The sequence below is a fragment of the Chiloscyllium punctatum genome, chromosome 4, assembly GCF_047496795.1.
Source record: "Chiloscyllium punctatum isolate Juve2018m chromosome 4, sChiPun1.3, whole genome shotgun sequence".
Lineage (NCBI taxonomy): Eukaryota > Metazoa > Chordata > Chondrichthyes > Orectolobiformes > Hemiscylliidae > Chiloscyllium > Chiloscyllium punctatum.
The window spans coordinates 50004950-50019025 of NC_092742.1; the positions used below are offsets into that span (position 1 = coordinate 50004950).

The window sequence follows — 14076 nt, forward strand, 5'->3', positions numbered from 1 at the left end:
TAATATAAATCCCTGAGATTGAAGTGCACAAAAAAATTATTGTCTGTCTTCTCAGCCTGTCAAACTGAAAACATAGCCACATGCTATCCAAAATCTAATTACGAAACTGTTATTTAATTTATCCACAAATGGCACTTCCAGATTCAGATTGTGAGTTGCACAACAACCAAAACAGCATGGGTATGGTGAACATAATTGGCCAACTGGCAAACGGTCCAAAACTCAAAGTCATAGCTATGTTGGTGAGCAGTAGGCATACGTCACAGCTCGATATGATTTTCCACATGGTCATCTCTGGATACAAGCTGTTGATCTTCCAAAAAGACACAGGGAAAATAACAGCTGGTAACCCTTGCCACCTCTTTATGCATCTAGAATGCACAGTGGGGTGGCTTTCTCTGCCCCATCAGTCCATTCAAAATGTCTATGACACTGTGAAATTTGTTAATATCTACTGACAGGACAAAATTAGAAAACACCATGGATCTTGGCTGGAAAAAAAGTGACAGAACAGATTGGCTCTGTAGTGAATCTGTTTATCACAATATGCACTGCAGTTTCCTTTTACTTTCACCAAAGATTCTTTGAGGTGCCTGAAGACTACTCAGGAGAAGGTGCAAGTTCAATGTCAAGTTCTTCTGTATAACCACATCTAGACTTTAACTTTGGTAAGAAGCCTTCAGGTGATGTTCTCTTCTCACAAAACATGGCAAAGATTATTTTGTTAAATCTGGAAATAGAATAAATTAGTATAGTCACTATCATTTTGCATTTATTTTACAAATTTATGAGAAAATTGAACTATTTCCATTTATGGATTTTCAAAGCTAAAAAAAAGTATTTATTTACCTGTCCATCTGGATATCAATATTTGATTAAACAGTCTATTTCTTAACTTCGTTGTCTGTAGTGTCAATTCCTTTCTCTGCCAGTTCCTCATTTTCATTTTATTTTCAGACTGTTAATTTGTCGGCTTGAAAACCGTCAAGCAGCAATTGCACTGGAATATTTCATCACACATGTTGTTCCTTCCTTTTTCTTCTCAATCTACTTATTCTCATTCACTTGAAATGACAATTGTGCTTTTAAAATTACATGTTTTGTAAGAATCTATGCAATTCAATTGAGTCTTTGAGGCAAAACAAATTTCAAAGATCAGCAGTTGCTTTGCTTGTTTAATTCAACCATCTACATCCACTCATTATCTTAATTAGCCCTTCCAGAGGATTATTTACTGCTACATTAACATATATTTTAAAATGCAGCTGGTACGTAAAACTATAGATTAAGAACCAGACAAGGAGCTGCCAAAACACAGCTGAAGGAAAATTAATAATTTTCTATTTGATGTTAGAAAAGCTTGGGAACAGGTAGAGAGTAGACTCAAATTTCATATCTCCATGGTAAGTTGGCTTCAGGCTATATTGCGACTCTAGAATGAAACTATCCCAAATTCAAGCATTCATGCAGGTTGATGTATTCTATTTGACCTTTCAGATCTCAGATGTCTTTTCACATTGACCTTAAGTATGAACTTCAGCAACTTTTGTCTTATGCTGTGTCCTCCATTCCATTGTCCTTGAATGCTTTGATTATGTGGTTTGGTCAACGTCCTTTCTTTCCTTCTCTAAAATAAAATTCTGTGTCTAAATCAAAGTTACAATGTCCATATGTTGTTTTCATTTCATTTTGGGTACTTAACAGCTAGTAAAACCTAAGCTAAATTCATTAGCAAATGTTACTGCTGGTGGAAAATCACACAACAAAGTGTGAATAATATCATGCTTAAAGATCAACAATAAATGTGCACTCCTCACATATAGTGTTTTATTGCCTCAGGGGTGTGCAACTTGCAAAAATACATTAAATTGCAAAAAACTTACTTCTTTCTCAACAAGAACATTTCAGATTCTAATTATTTGTCCCCTAAGTCATTCTATAAACCATTAGCTTGGCCTTCCAGCCTGTAGTACTTTGACATTTATTGTGTGAGAAGTTAAGGAGCTAAAAAATAAAATTACATTAAGTAGAACACACTGAAAATCATGTCATTTGATTTAATTCATATCCCATCCCAAATCCACACCTTGTCTGTTTTCCCATTTTCTGCACTATTTCCTAGCCAAACAAGTAATCAGACAACATGCCTTTTGGCCTCCACTAGACCACTGGAACTGGACATTTAAGAATAATGTGAGGAAATAAGTCTCAATTTTACCTCAATGAAATGCAGAGTCTCACAATATTAATTACCTGCAATAACATTTAGAACCTGTCATCCCACAATCCTTGAGATTCATCATTTGTTAGGTCTCGCTCCCTTTCAGCAACACTATGAACATTAAATATGCATCTCACAAATGATCAGAGACTCGACCAGGAAAATCACAAGAATAAACTTGTTGTAGTTTGACTGACAGAGGAGCAATGGCTTTTCCACCTTAACATTCACGAGAATCTGAAATATATCCAAAATTGACAGAAACTCTGGTATGTCAATCTTGTCTTGAAATAACATTATTAAAACAGTACCTTAAAATCTGTTATTTTCTGAGATACCCTAATAATTAAATCTGGTACTCTTTTAAAATGTTTTGTTTACTAGAGAATTACAATGCCACCAGACTTCTTCAAACATCTTCATCGTTATAATTACATGATTGAGGAGAATGTTATAAATAATTGTAATTCTATGAAGTTGCTCATTGCTACTGGAATTCATGCATTTCCTATTGGATTTATTTCCTTTATTTCTTTTTAATAGGGATAACTTTTTTTTTAAAAAAAATGAATAATGACAAGGTCAGACTAATGGGACAGTTTTCCGCCTTTAGCACTGTGTGCCACTAAATCAGTCAGTCATGGGTTATGTTCAACTACAAGGTCTAGCACTAGCAGCTCAAATCAAATTTTGTTGAATAAATGTGCTTTCAAGTTATAACAGCTGCAAATTCTGGCTACTGTAGGGGGAAACTTGCAAAATGTATCATGGGAGTGCTGCAATACACATTTGATATCACTCAATGATTTAGCAATTATGCCAAGCAATACTGACATATGAACACCACACATCTGCATGAAATTCCTCTATACACTATTTTAGCAGAAATGTTAACACTAAAAATGAATCTGTAAATGATACTAGTGAAATAATAGGGGAATTTCAAGTGGACAAGTACTTATGGGGTAAATCCAAGTTCCTTTAAACATGCAAAGGTAAATATATAGTTTGCTGAGGCTAGCATTCTGCTCCATTGATTCTACAAACTGTGGTCCTTGGTTTAGCCATGCTATTTATTTCTTCTTATGAAACAATCATCCAAAGTGAAGATGAGTGAAGTCACCTCTGTATACTGACGGTTTTTCAACCGCTGTCATAATGGAGTGATGCTTTCTGAACACTACCGATTCGAGCTGACTTGGGCGTGTCTCAATGCAGGCAATCTAACGAAGTCAAACAACTGTAGGCAAGAATTTTCATGCTAAATTTAAAATCCAACTGATATGAACTCTGAACAAAGACTGGAGTGTAATAGATGTTCCATATAAATCATAGCATTATTCGTACAGCTGACATTTTATTTCCTTGCACTCAACTGTCTTTATAATTCTCGAGGTTGCCGTGTCAGTGCCAGGGTGGTCATTAATGCTAAACTGTGGGTACTTTTGCATTGTTCTTGCATGTCTACTAGGATTTTCACAAACCCGGGACACTTTTCACATTGGACCGGTAAAATCAGCTGAGAGCCGACACTTTCATAAGCCACCAGCCAAAAAGTACGCTACTCAAATTTGATCTGATTTCACAAAAAAAACTAGCATTAAAGATGTGCAGGTTTTCGCGCGGCGATTAGTGGCTAATCACTGCACCAGATGTAGTCTTGGTTCCGCCTTTTCCACCACAGTTTCACAGTGAAAGACTGTAGGCGAGCGGACCATGGTCGGAAAAGGGAGTGGGTGCAACATAAGAGTGAGAGCATGCTTTGGGATGAGCGTTAAGTCAGTTCGGTTCCATTGATTTTCCAGCCTGAGATAACTCCAACAGCCAGCTCACTTACTTTCAGCATATTGCTACAGTTTTTGTTTTCAATGAACCCTCGCCAAATGTGTCATTTCAGTCTCTCTGAGTGTACCATCCAGTTCAAGGCACACGTTTAAAGAGCGCTTGGTGAGTGCCGCCGGCCATTCCAGTTAAAGGCTGTGCAACCTGCACCAAATCCGCCTCAACTGGTTCGAGACTGCTTAAAAAGTACATTCTACTCAGGGCTTGGCCCAGGGTTATTTGAAATATGTTACAGTTTCTATTGTACACCTAACTCCAGCGCCTGCTGAGCAAAAAAAAAACTTGGGCTGTGGGTTTAAGAGATGCTCACACCCAAACAAGTCACTAGAACAGTATTTTCGATACTAACAGATTACATGTGAACATAAGCAAGCATGCAGATATCAAACATATTATTCGGTTATTGTAAAACACCTGCATAACACTGATATTTATACAAAATAATTCTGCAATGCATCAGCCATAACACAAGCAGCGAATAGGGGTAGATTGCAATGTTTATTTCCATTTGATCCTTTTGCTGCACGGTCTGGCTCATGCACACATTGACCGCGCCCTAAAGCTGCAGGGAACAGGGGGCAGCGAATCCAGAGCACAGCAAAAGCAAATCAAAGCATCAGCACCAGGCTACAAAGTGTAAATAAGAAGCCCACCACTGGCTGGATCCCCTCGCCAGTTTGGGAAGGGTAGATGAAAACAGTCGCACATCTTGGAGGTCTTCGAGTAGCCCCGAACAAATGGTCCTCAGTCCGGCAAACGAGCCTGGAGCTAGGCAAACAATCTTCCCCGGCGAGAGGTTAGCTGGTCGCGTCGAAGCGCAGCATCTCACTGCCAGTCAGAACTGAAGATGCTGACACACGGTCCAGGATGCCTGCATCACTGAATACGGGTACCTAGACAGTAGGCAAATGATCCAGGTCAGCTCAGGAATCCATTATGCCCAATTTGATCAAAACTGCGGATTAAGGCGGCCAAGTCATTGCAGAGATCAGTCAAACTACCTATCAAATAGGATAGTGCACTAAAGCTGCTCATCATGCACTGATTGATAAGTAAAGGAAATAATTTACACTCAGGATTTGTATTGATTAGGATAATTTATTGTCTTCAGTGCAAACCGTTTTGTATTTGAACTCTCCTTGATGATTAAGGGTTTGGTTTAGCACGATGCATTGCTTTTGAAAGTAGCATTTCCAGTCTATTCTGATCAGGAGTTGCGAGTTTATCCCATCATATATAATGGGTCTCTTTTTACATTCTACTGTTGATCGCAGTATAACTTTAAAATTCAGGAAGTTTTCAAAAGAACACATCACATGTCCAACTTAACGTGACACTTGATAGACGTCTCGTTTAACCTCGCCGCGATCCGATAACTAAATGTATCTGACAAATATGTATCATACATTTGTCTGTGAGAATAAGTGAGTGCAGCTTAGCCTAATGCAGCCCGGTACATTAATATGTGATGGGGCAGCCATGACAATATTTCTTTTAAACCAAAAGCATCGTGGAAGCATAATTGTGCACCGATTATTTCTTGTTTAAAAGAACAGGTACGATGAGGGAGTTGTGTTAATTTGTAGAAGGTAAATCGCCTCCAAACATTACAGACCACAAAAACACAAATTAGAATTTGAAAATTTCACAAACCAGGAGGGAATAGATTGATGAATAGGAAACTCAATGATTATGGTCGAGTGAAGCAAACCAAATAGCTGTTTATGTAGGAAAATAAAAGGAAGGACTGTTGAATGAAATTTACAATCAGATACAAGACTGCAGGCTTATAAATGAACGAAATGAAACTGTGGAAATTTCAGCCGGGAGTGAACTGCAGCACGATTAGGTCAGTGTAGGGTGAGCAGAAATCGAATCTGTTCAAGGGCAATTGTTCCGATTAGTGGCATTGTCCGTTAAGTGAAAATGTTTTGCAGAACTCGGAGATTTGCTGATAGCCAAATTTCAGCTTTAAAATACCTTTTCGAAAGAAGCTGTGACTTTGCGAAACCTGTCTGCCTGGTTGGACCCTCCTAGAAGAAGGACATGAAACGGTGCAGTGTTCCTTGCATGACGGTCATATATCAATAACCCCCCCCCCCCCCCCCCCCAGTTGCACCACGATTTTTGAAGCTGTTCTGGCTAAAAATTATGAAGTGAAATAGACAAGCGGTAACAGGAAAGTAAACTTATTAAGTTTTAAATGATTTTAATTAATGACTAAAATATTTGTTTTGGCTATTAGGCTTTCCAATTTCCTTGACCGTGAACAATTAACATTAAATTGGGCATTTTAGTAACTGTCGTTGTCAAAAGCTTCATAAACTTTGTTTGTACCATAATAAGTGTCATAACTCAAATGTGCAATGGGAATGCAATAATTTCCGTTCGTTTGAACGTATTTGTGAGATTATTAACGCTTAATTGTAAATTCAGACAGTTCTGTTCTACTCTGATTATAGCTGTAGAATGTCAGGTCTCAGATCTATGAGTCGAAATGTACACACAGATGTATTGATATAACCAAAAGGTGTGTAGATTTACGCTTTTGAGTTATCTTCGTTAGTGTCTGTAAGCAATATGTATCGCAAACAAAAGTATCGTACTATTTAAAACAAAAGACGTGGCTCACAGAAGAACTGATTATGTTATTGTGAAGATATGGATCGAGTTCCTAAAACTTATTACAGGATCCATTAACATTGGGGAGAAATAGAGAATTTCTTACCTTTTAGAATGTATGTTGTTTTATTTGGAATGTTGTTGATCGATTTAGCATGTTGGGCATTGTGTCAGCTGCTATTGCCACAGCTGTCAGGCTGGAAGCAGAGTTTTTAGAGCAGGTTGTTGGATTTGAATTGGCCTGAAGCATACACAGTGAAATGAAAGCACATTAAAAAAACACTTTTGATCAGCTTTGCGGTTGCATGGATCCCGCCAGAGTTTTGCGCTTGCCCTTCATTGAAATGTAGTGAAAGGTTTTATTTTTCTAAGTAAAAGCAGTGTCAAAGTGTAAAACATATCCAGTCAAACTAAAAAAATCTGGATAAGGAAGCGCGCTTTCAGTGTATAGTTACAATGGTACAATGGTACTATGGTAAAGTATTAGTCAGTAGAAAGATGGAATATTTCAGATAATTATATACAACAAAAACACAGTTTTAAAATCCCCCTGTACCCTTTATCAGGGTAGTATTAAGCTGCAGGGCAGTGGTAACGAATCCATTGACTTCGTAGGGAATTAATGAACTAAAAGTCTGACAAATAGATTATTACTGGATAAAAACATGTTTCACTGAATGTTGTTTAATTCTAGTGAGCAACATCACGAAGTTGCACAATGCGTGTCTGTTGCAAAGTGACAGCTTTGTTAGTTTCAAATAATATGGGTTTGTTTCTGACTACCACATCTGGTCATAATGAACTGTAACAATGGTCATAATTTAGACTTTGAGATTTTGAAATAGATTGGAAGAAACGAGAACGAAAATTCAGATTTAACATGAACAAAAAAAAGGGAGTCAAATGTAATTATATAGCAATAAAGTAATGAATATACACGCTCCAAATAAGGGCTACTGTAATGCAGTGGTAGCGTCCCTGCCCCAACCCAGGAGGCCCGAGTTCAAGTCCGACCTGGTCCAGAGGTGAGCCTTGATCCCTGAATAGATTAATTACAACCATCTACAACTTGCAGAGCCTTCAGGGAGACTCAATCCTACTCATCGAAAACTTAAAATCAGAAGAAAATGCCGTTAAATCATTTCATTGAACGGATCGACTTTTTTTGGGGGGGGGGGCGGGGCGGCAAGTGTGCCTGAGAAGATATATTAAACTTTAATTAGATTTCCAACATAATTAACTGTACCGCAGTTAAATATCTAACTCCATTGAAGGCAGCGGGACGTATGTTTTCTGAAAGGGTCCTGGACAGGTTTTGGTCAATTAAAGACAGAAGATGTCCAAACATTGCAGAGCAGACATCAGCAAGAATGTAACAAGCCGAGGGAGGTGTGTTCAAGCTATATCGCGCTCTGAGTTCAGAGTGTGGTACTGGAAAAGCACAGCAGGTCAGGAGCATCCGAGCAGCAGGAGAATCAACGGTTCGGGCATAAGCCCTTCATCCGGAATGTGACTTGTGGGCCGGGGGGGGGGGGCTGAGATAAATTGGAGGGGGCTGGGGCTGGGGTGTGCTTTGGTCAGACTACAGCAGAGAACCTCACCCGTAGCTGGAAATGAACAGGTTTGATCACTTGGAAACCTCAGATCTGGGCACAGAATGAAAAAAAGAAACTAATGTTTTCAGACTGTAATCGGAGAGGGGTCCGAGAGGCTGAGATCTAAGATTATTAGAAAAAAACTAGGAACATTACGTTAAACTGGGAGACATCCCAGTCCCCATCTGGTCCAGGTTGCATTTAGAATGAAAATTTGGAAAATCCCTTACATAATTTCTGATCCTGTGGAAGAAATTTCACGAAACATGGGAGGCTGGATCATCCAAAAAATGTTTTATTTGAAAACAGAATCTCTGCACATGCTGTCGAAAACCAACATTTTTAAATGGCAACTATTTAGATCATGGCTACTTTGTTAGAGAACTCACAGAGATTTGGAGAATGAGTTGTTTCACAGGATTAAAAATCACACAACATCAGGTTATAGTCCAACAGGTTTAATTAGAAGCACCAGCTTTCGGAGCACTGCTCTTTCATCAGGTGGTTGTGGAGTGCACAATTATAAAGCACAGAATTTATAGCAAAAGTTTACAGTGTTATGTAACTGAAATTATACATTGAAAAATATCTCAATTGTTTGTTAAGTCTCTCATCTGTTAGAATGACCATGTTAGTTTCATTTCTTTCATATGTAAATAACAAAACTTCTTTTAAAAGTTACATTCTCAGGTTAACTTTAACAATTGCTGTCAGCCCAGATAATGTGTTGAAGGTGTTAGTCCCCATTGCCTGTGCCAAAATACTTAGACTGATTTTAATCGAAAAAAAGAGTTAACAGAGTCTTACATGGGTTCATGCAGTTTTTGAACAAAGTACAATGTAACTCTGCAAGTGCAAATTCACCCCACAAATGTACATGTGTATGTGTGCGTGTCCACTTGTGTTTGTGAGTGAGAGTGTGCCTGTGGTTGTGAGTGTAAAGGGGTCAAAGTCTATGAAAGGGTGCATGTGTGAGTGTGTATGTGTGTGTGTCTGGGATGGGAAGGTTGTGAGTGTCTGTGAGAGAGAGTGTATATGTGTGTGTGAGAGTGTAAAGGGGTCTAAGTCTGTGAGAGGGTGCATGTGAGAGTGTGGAAGTGTGTCTGTAGGAGTGTGTGAGTGTCTGTGTGTGCGTGTATAGGAGGGTCTCTGTATGTGTGTGTGTGTGTGTTTAGGAATATCTGTGTGTGTGTCGTGCGATGGTGGTCACCTGTAACGTGACATGAACCCAAGGTCCCGGTTGAGGCCCTCCCTATGGGTAATGAATTTAGCTATCAGCCTCTGCTCAACCACTTCTCGCTGCTGCCTGTCCCGAAGTCCGCCTTGGAGGATGGTTACCTGAAGGTCCGAGACCGAATGCCCCGGACCACTGAAGTGTTCTCCAACTGGGAGGGAACACCCTGTTTCACAGGGTGTGCGCTTGGAGGTCAGAGGTCATATATCCAAATCTTTGGGATTGTGCCCAGAATTGGCAATCTTAAAATGGAAACAAAACAAAAACCTGGGCTCCTGGAAGAGAGTTGGCTGCTGCTTTGAGGGGAAATGAGGCCTGGGCGTGTAAAACAGAGCAGGGCCGATTAGCCATCATTACTGTGTGTTCCGCTCATGGGTTTAAGGAATAAAATGCCTCTCTTGACCTGGCCTTGTGAGGTACAGGAGGCTTGGCTGGAGGAAAGCAGGGCACTGGGTTTACATTTCATGAGGCTGGGAAAGTGATCCCATGTTAAATGGTTAAAAATCACACAACACCAAATTATAGGCCAACAGGTTTCATTGGAACCACTAGCTTTTGGAGTGCTGCACCTTCATCAGGTAGTGTACTCCACAACCACCGAAACAGTACGCGAGTGGCAGTAGCAGGCACTGCCAATGTGGGCACCTGAACAAGTTAAAGTCTTCTGGGCAGCTAGGACACAGCACCGATGCCTGTAGCCAAGGGGACATTCAAAGCAGCTGACGTAAACCTCCAAGAATAGATAATAATGTCAGTAATTTTGCTTAACAAACTCGCTGCTACACAATCGAATGTATTTTAGACTTAGTCATGGGAGTTAAGTCAATAAGATTTACATTGACCATGTGCTAGTTTGCCATTTATTCCGGAGATTGTTGAGTAAATTGTGAGCATATGTTTATTTTCTGGTTTGAAAGTCCTTTGCAGGGTTCATTAGAGGTGCATTCAATTACTGAATGAATGGCATTAGACAGCACCAAGTGAGAGAGCAGAAAGAGCAGCCTGTTGTATGTCAGTGTTACTAAATTATAAAATCAAGCCACTGACAAAATTGGAATGTTATTTGATTTGAGAGGCTGGCTTTCTTAGTAGCAACTGGTTCTGAGCACTTTCACTTCCATTTCTGAAGATGAAAATAATGCTCATTAATATATTGTCACCACTGACTTGGGACAGTCTGCTGATATCAAGCCCCATTATTCCGAGAATTACCACACATGTAAAAAAATTAAATTACCAAATTTATATGACTGTCAGATTCAGGTTAAAAGAAATACACATCAGCTTTGTGTCATTAACAAGTAATGAAATTTATTATAACCAAATTGATCTTCTTAACCAATGATAGGAAAAATGAAAAATGAATGACTAATTTATGCCCATACAGCTTAAAGTTACATCTTTTAAAAATCCTTACAAAGAGAAACAGACAACGCAGAAATATTGTGAATAGAGATAAAAAGGGAAACAGTTTTGTCTGGCAAATCCAAATCACCAAAAACTGGATGGGTTGGTTTCAGTTCTTTGATAATGTCAGTTTTTTTATCTGCACATTAATGATCAGTCTTCAGTTCACTAGTTAACTGATTGGACCCAGAATATTTTTTCCTTTGCATTTTAGAATTTTTTCTTTTTATGTCACTGAATGCAGTTTGCCACCTTTACTGACAGAGAATTGAAGACAGTAGCTTGGCAGCAAGACATATCAATGCAGCCAATGTCCTTCGCTTCTCAGTTTACAATTACCTCAGAGTTTGTGTTAAGTTGCAGCTGATCAATCAAAATGGTTATTACTATGTTGAGCCCTTCTCACCCCAATAGTACAGTTCATTCATACTCAGTGTCCCCCAGAAAGTAATGTTTCCTCATAAATATCAATTGACTTCACTTGTTTTTTTCCCTTGAAATTTCCAAGGGAAATTTGTACTCTTTGTACACTATCCCCTTTTAAAAGCAATGTCCTTTTTTTAGTCTGTAGTCCAAAAATAAAAAGGTGAGGTCTCTTATGAAATAATTTGTATTTCTGCACAGAAAGAGCAATTAATGCATTCAGTGTTAAAAGAGACAGAACACGTGAAGTAAAAAAAAGTAGGTGAGGACAGAGAAGTAAAGAAACAGCTAAGTCAATCCTGAAAAAGATTACATTAGACTTGAAACGTTAACTCTATTTCTCTCTCTCCACAGATGCTGCTCGACCTACTGAGTTTTGTCGGCACCTTTTTTTTCCCCTAGACAGCTGAGGAATTGAGCGTCTAAGTACACAGCAAATGGATGATGCTGAAGTTTTCAGAACCAAAGGAGCAATTCCTTGCATATTGCTGTCAACAGCACAAGAGAAAAATGAGAAGGTTATTAAGAAAGTCTGACTCTCATTTTCTTTACACATTGCTAGTCATAAAAGATGGCAAAAACATTGTGTTACTGAGCATCAATGATCATCTAATGGATAGTGAAGAGACTTATAGCTTATCATTGATATAGGATGGCAGTGGACCATGAGAATGTTTGCCAGGTAACCAATGGTGTTAGGGTGACAGGCAGCAGAAGGTCATGTGATGAAACCTCCATGAAGACATCTAACCAGAGTTTACAAACCAAAGGCAGAGAGGTTTAGAGAAAATTTGAAAGGACAGGAACATGAACAGGTGACCAATGATAAATTAGAATAAGGGACAGCAGCACAAGGATCTAAGGTAGGGAATCATGAGGGAACAGAGACATGACTATATGAAGATATTTCAAAATATGTCTACTATTATGATAACTATTACATTAGCAAAAACTAGCAAACAGAACTGACTTCAAATGATTTAGAATTCACTTTGCATTTAAAGAACTATGTTTACCTTGTCATCCTGTTTTCCACCGATTCTGTATTCACTCCTATTTTCTCTCAATTTGAATTTCAACTTTAATTTTGTTTTCTTACCTTTTTTCACATTCTGACACTTAAAGAAACTTCTTAAAACATTTCTCAGTTGCTGATAGTGTCCATTTTAGAAACTATACAGCATTGTTAAGAAGAGATTACAAAGAATACGATAGCCTTTAGAGTAGTCTTTATTGTCACATGTACTCGAATGAGTGCAGTGAAAGGTTTGTAATGTCACCACTTTGGCACCATCTTAGGTACAGATACTTTAAGTGTTTGTTACAGAATTGAAAGAGTAAAACAAAAGTCTAGCATAGCAATATAAAGATTGAAAAAGTACTTGAATTACTCAAAGTCTAGAATAAGAATAGTAAGTATCTTTTAAAAAGTATTCAAATCGTAGTCCTTTTCACTGAGTCTATACCCACTGGGTTTCAGAACTCAAGGTCTCGCTGCCTCCACACACTGGCCTCTGGCCCAGGACTCGCCTTCATGTCTCGCTTCCCAGACTGGCGTGGACTCAGACTGCCTCCCACAGCAGGCTCCAGCTTGCGTCTCACCTCCTACACAGCATGGTGTCCAACTCATGTCTCACGCCAAGCTGAACTCTGACTTGCCTCCATTCTCCATTCCCTCCAGGTAAGGTTAAGATGTTAACAGTTGTGGGGGGGGGGGGGGGGGGGGGGGGGGGGGGTGCGGTGTGGGAGTCAGGTGAGGGGAGGAAAAACATCTGCAGAAAGAAAAGGAACTGCTGAAGCAGAGGAGTTCCAGCTGCAGTGTCCTACTCTGCCACCATTTTGCATCAGAAAGAAGGCTAAAAGTTGGCTTTAAAAGGATAGTTTTGAGGCATTAGGAAGCTCATTCTCTACACAATGATGTTAGACCTAAAGTCTTCATCCCATTAAAGTAATATTATGCCAGCAAAGGGAAAATGAAATGCTGTCACCAGAACTGCAACAATGCAAGCAAAGACCAAATCATCACAATGCAGTGCTTTGATGTTGTCAAACCTGTTATTGATTCATATAATCTACCAACACCCAGCTGGCTAAACCTGTAAGGATTTAATAGTGTGTTCATTGCCATCATTTGCAAGTAAGGCATGTAGGGAGAGGCTTTGGCAGCACAATGGTAGTGTTGTTGTCTTTGAGCTTGGAGGCAGAGGTTCAAGTCCTTCAGAGGCAAGCAATAACATCTCTGATCAGGCTCTTTAGAAAATATAATAAAACATGGAGGGAACACAGGTTTGAAATTACAAGTTTTCTTGGCAAATGTCCAAATTTGATGTTATTTGGTAATCTGCAATTAATTTAAAAATAGATCTGCCTGAGAAGATTTGTAGCTCAGATTGCTGACTAGTATGTAAGTTAGCTCAATGAGCTGGAAGGTTTGTTTTCAGGTGTTTCGTCACCATGACTAGGTAATATAATCAATGACAGTCACCGGAGACTTTCCCTCAGATGACATGTTGGACCTGTTTGGACCCTTTGCCTACATTCCCTCTAACTTTTCCTGCCTCAAAAGTTAGTCAAAGAGTCATAGTCATAGAGATGTACAGCACAGAAACAGACCCTTCAGTCCAACCTGTCCATGTCGACCAGATGTCCTAATCCAATCTAGTCCCGCCTGCGAGCACCTGGCCCATATCCCTCCAAACTCTTCTTATTCATATACCCATCCAGAAGCCTTT

The 14076-nt window shown here is 39.2% G+C and overlaps 1 long non-coding RNA gene across 1 annotated transcript in view; it reads left to right on the plus strand.

Moving 5' to 3' along the window:
• The first annotated feature begins 4652 nt into the window (after positions 1-4652).
• LOC140476285 (uncharacterized) overlaps positions 4653-14076 on the plus strand; it is an 89532-nt gene continuing 80108 nt past the window's right edge. The window contains exons 1-3 of the long non-coding RNA XR_011960442.1: positions 4653-4859; positions 11699-11862; positions 12825-13025. This is a non-coding gene — a long non-coding RNA (uncharacterized lncRNA). The remainder of the gene's footprint in view (positions 4860-11698; positions 11863-12824; positions 13026-14076) is intronic.